Raw genomic sequence first — 5,531 nt, forward strand, 5'->3', positions numbered from 1 at the left:
AAAAAAAACCATTTTTCCTTTTTATCATCAACCCTTTAAATTGTTAAAATCATTAAAAATCTTTAAAAATCAAATAAAATCTTTTTAAATAAATAGACACTCGGTATGGGCGCGGCGTTCTTGGTTTCCGTGTTTTTGCGTGTCGTTCAATACTAGTTCACTTCTTGATCGTTCCAGTTTTCGATGTTAGCTCATTTAGCTCCCTTTCTTGCACCTTTTATCAACTGTTATCACCGAAACCTATAAAACACTAATATGTTAGTAGTATAGAAATTCTAACTAAAAGCGAACTAAAACTAATAAAAGACGATACAAACTCTACAGGAGAGACGTGTGTATTTTATAATATGTTAGGTGTCAAGTCATTGTTTAAAAAATATTCGCAAGTACGTTAGTCTTAGACTTGGTTTATGACTTTTATAAACTAAGATCCATTAGTTTACTAATGTGGTGGGGGGGGGGTATTAAGTCACATTAAAGTTTCCGCTCTGATATTTGATATTCATGGCAGTCTCAATGGTTGCGGATCTTATATATTGTGAAGCATGGAAGTCTCCCACTATATATAGTGGAGACTTCTCATGCAAAACAAGCTTTCCCAAAAACACTCTTCCTTATCTAGACATAAAACTGTAACATCCGGCCCCTTGCACCACAATATTGTCTGTTTTGCCCACAAAGAGCTCATGTATTTGTTTTTGGTTGCCTAGGTGGAGACTATCCAGGCACGCTTAATTGTGGAGCTCTCCTCTCGTCCACTACCATTAAGCCCAAAACGCGTTGGTGATTTAAGAGGCGGGGCATTTACTTATGAACCAAGGATCTTTCTTGTCCTCCACGGCCGATGTGGGATTTGCCTAGGGTGTTACAAACACCCCCCCCCCCCCCCTGGACTCATCGTCCTCAATGAGGTTTGCCCCACCATCCAATCCAGGATGTGGGATTTGCCTAAGGTGTACCTCGTGACACACCAGGGACTCACCGTCTCTGATGAAGTTTTCCCCACCATCCCGAACGACACAGGAGTAGCACTGATACCACTTGTAACATCCGGTCCCTCGCACCACCAATATTGTCCGCTTTGCCCACGAAGAGCTCACGGATTTGTTTTTGGTTGCCTAGGTGGAGACTTCCCAGGAGGTCACCCATCCTGCTGCTACTCCCACCTGATCACACTTAAATGTGGAGCTCTCCTCTCGTCCACTACCATTAAGCCCAAAACGTGTTGGTGATTTAAGAGGCGGCGCATTTACTTATGAACCAAGGATCTCTCCTATCCACGGCCAATGTGGGATTTGCCTAGGGTGTTACAAAAACTCTCTGCTCATCTTCTTCTACTTTCTAGGAAATAAACCAAGTACTCCAAGATCGTTAGCTATTGGTCCTGATTGTCTCAAGAACTTAGTTGTTAGATCCGTCACGGAACCTACAATTGGTATAAGAGCGAGTTTGAATCAATTGATTCAACTTTGTTCTTAATATTCGGGTTCTATTTCCACGATTACCCCGAACCGAGACGTTAATTTCTTGAAGACATGTTGAAGTTTTGAAAATAAAGTTTGAAGAACTTGGAAATAAAATTGGAAATAATCGTGCTAAGAGTTCGTCTTTGTAGATTCGGCGTTTTATGGACCGTTCCGCCATGCACCGAAATTCCGGCAAACCGGGTTCTTCTCCGGCAACGATTCCAGAAATTGGAGACGTAAAAATCAAACTCCGATATTTGGTGAATGTCGGTTATCTCTTATTTGTTGCAACTGTGGGATGAAGACGGTGGTTGAGAACCAAAATTTTTTTTCGGTGAACTATTTTCCGGTAGGGTGGTTTTGTTGATGGCGGCTGTCACATGTTTTGGCTCCTGTGGTGGTAGTCTAACCACTTCTACTAGTTTTCTGGTAAACTGGTAATCGGTTTTCAGGCACAGGTTCGAACCGGAATGGACGGGAGAAGAATATGTGACGGTGGAGGTGGAGGTCGTCATGAAGGAGGTGGTGACATTGGTGGTGTTTGCGGCTGCTGTTGAGCATTTTTTCCAGCTGGAAATATTTCCGGTCATTGAGGAAGTAGGTTACGGAGAGACCTCATAGGATGTGGAGTTAGGCTGTGGTGGACGAAATGGTGGAATACGGTAGCGGCGGCGACTGTGATGGTCGGAATCCAATTTCTGGCGGCGGGTAACCAGTGATCGGTTTTCCGATGCCGGGCACTGGTGGTTAATGAGGCTGTCGGCTCGCTACATCATAACTGGTTCCATATTTTTATTTTTGTGCCCTAAATATAGGCTATTGGGCTTGGGCTGCTTGGCCAATGTATAGGTTATTTAAGGTAATGGACCAGTTGGGCTTTAACCTCATGCTTTGGGCTACTGTTTTTTTCTTTTGGGCCAGCTGGATTATTTTTATGGTGGATAAATTCATGTGGAGCCGGTTCATGCCGAGTAAGTCGTTTATTTTTCGTTGTTGAAGAAATCTGAAGAAAGTCAAATTCAATCGGCTTTTTCGTCATTGTTGGACCGTGTTCAAAACGTATTATTTCCATATTATTTTCAAGACGCTTAAAAGGGAAATAATAAGCTTTGTCATTTGATCGTTGTCCCCGGTATTTCGTCGAGCTCGTCTTAACCTATAATGCTTAAAAATCCGAGATGGATAAAGAAGCGAGAACTCCTTCGTAAATGAATTAGGTGGATCATAACTTGAGAGGTTGATTGAAGAAGCTCTGGTTTATCAGGTTGAGTTGCGAAAATGTGAGATACGGTTTAACAATGTTTTGATATCATAAGTTAAGGGGGTGTATGTAAGGCCAAAAATGTGACTTACGATATCAAAGTACGAAACCCGTTATATATTTACGATCAAGTTAATAATTAATGTGGTTGAGAATTCCGGACATGAAACGAGAGCTTCGGTGCACACGTTCAGCTTCAATGGGGATAAGAGCATTCCCAATCTATTCCCTACCCTATATCCATATATATCATATAAATTACACTACAAATTACTGTTTTTTCTCTCCCCTGTTTAATTAAATAATACTTTTTATACCTTTATCATTATATTTTCTCTTTCCTCCATTTACATCCACTTTCAAAAATATTAAAAAATTATAGGGTATGAATAGTGAATCCTCAAATTTAAGTTTCCCATATAACATTTTCTCTCTCCTCTACTTACAACCACTCATAACTATACCATATAATTTACAAATTCTCGTCACATACTTTAAGGGAATGGGCTAAGAATGCTCTAAGGCTTCTAGATTATGTGTTAGACTATAAATAGAGACTTGTTATCTTTGTTTATGTGCGTGTTTTTTATGGTGTAAATCACCCACCCAAGGGGAGCTCACCTTGGGTGGGGTCGGTTCGTTTGAAAGTATAAATCTTTCAACCGATAACGAGCGTTTCTATTTATATTATCGTTATATTATTTTGTTTGGTCGTTTGATTTCACCGCACCTGTCTCAAGCGTTTATAAAGAACAAAGCCGTTCGTTGTCAGATTCGATTTCGGGACCTACACGTACTTCTGTGAATGTATGTTTAGGTAAGTATTGATGCATTTTTATCTTAACAAACTACTAATAATTAGATGTTGATGTTTGTAATTACCACCTTACAATAACAAAGGGAAAGATGTAGACGAGTTTGGAGAAAGCAAGCAATGCAATGACCAGGTGAATGAGGACACTTAGGTTTTTCTAAGACAGCATATGCAAGGTCCTACCCCAGGTCCAGATGCTCCGGGTCGGATACTTGGCTAAATAGCTTTGTTTTTGTCGAATGCATATCGTATATTATTACAACACTTGGTTAAATGAATAATAGTTGATTATTTATTTATTTGGCAAAGTTTTTTTATTTATTCTATACAATTTACTTGTATTTGGAGTGTGTAAATTCATTTCTAAAAAAATCAGCTACATGTAAAAAAAAACGAAATATCACTATTGAGCACAGCCACAACTAATTCATTTGCCACAACCTTCTGACTATATTTTCCATCATCAACCATCGATGATGTTTCCATTGATAATCATTCATTCATCTGTATATGCACATGATCCTTCGGTTAATTTGTTTCCGTGAACCTTCACCGACGGGTTAGTGGCGTGCACAACCATCACCGAGGGATCATCGACGGTAAATTCAATGTCAGTGGATATCCATTGATTATAGTGAAATGTGGTGGAGCATAACGTAAAGAAATACACAGTATGCAGTTCTTTAGCAATACAAAATTTAAAAGCATTAATTGTTTATCTAATCATTGGAACGCGCACTTGCATTAACTCGGATGTTGTAGCATGCATTTTTTTTTTTTAAAAAAAACCTCAAAACTTGTATGATTGTTTATCTAATATGTTTAAAAAGTTAAACCCAATACATAAAAAGGATAGATGGCTGGTTAAATAAGTGTGTTTGCATAAAAATCAGCACACGCTTGGCATTCACAGTCCACGAACCTGCACATGTCACACCCAAAACACACGCAATACTTGCAACCTTTGCAATTCCTACTCTTTAGGCATCCGCTATGTGGTCTTGAACTCCTCTCCTCAAAGTCTTCACATGTCCACCTTCATCAAAAAGGTTTTATGAAGTATCACAAATCAACTTATTAAAAGTTAACTCTTAGATATATAGATAAAGTTACCTGCCACAACTCATGTCACTGCAAGTTTGGTTTTCCCTTGCAGCTGCAAAGTGATAAGACTTGCACGCGTCCCTTGTCTTAAATTCAAAGCGACGCACCTTGTGGCGTGCGGTACAACTCAAGAACTCATCTCGATGGGAGACTTGGTTATGTGGTCTAACATATTCATCTCATCTCCTTTATAGTGCCTGAGTAAACATGTTTGAGCTAATTTTATCTTCTTGAGGTTGGAGTTAAGAACCCAAACCTTGGTCCTCCAATTTGGCACATTCATACAACCCGATGCATGCTTCACAAGTTTTGCAGGACTGCTAAACACTATTTCAACCAAAAGTACCATATATAATATTTTTATAACAAAAGATATAATAACAATAAGTGGTTGTGTGAGATTTGATCATGCCTTCTTTGCAGTCTAGAGTGCAATGGCAAGTAGAGCGGATGGTGCCATCGTCACTGATTCTGAGGATGACTAACGAGTCCCCCAACCTTTTGTTTGTGCACCCACACGCTATTTCAACGTAATGCGGCGCTCTGACCAAGATTTTCTCAGCAAAGGCAGTCAATTCCTCATCCGTTAAGAAAGTCCCATTTGCTGTTGTTTGTGCAACCAAATTCAATTCGGTTACAAATTTAAAGAACCATAGGCATGGTTTATTTTATACTTTTTGAAAACTATTTCAATTACTAAGATGCTTGAAATAATATAAACTTCATACAACTTTTACGAACTAGGAAAACAGTTATAAAAGTATCTAACAACTTAAGAGTGAATAATCATCATACCTAAATATTATACAAACAGACACATAATCTTTGTTAACACATCAAATACCCCGTTTGTCCTAAAGTGGATTCAAAGATCGTCTTGATTTAT

The sequence above is a fragment of the Bidens hawaiensis genome, unplaced genomic scaffold, assembly GCF_021521415.1.
Source record: "Bidens hawaiensis isolate Kalapana, Puna unplaced genomic scaffold, B.hawaiensis_p1.1 tig00020121_1, whole genome shotgun sequence".
Taxonomy (NCBI): Eukaryota; Viridiplantae; Streptophyta; class Magnoliopsida; order Asterales; family Asteraceae; genus Bidens; species Bidens hawaiensis.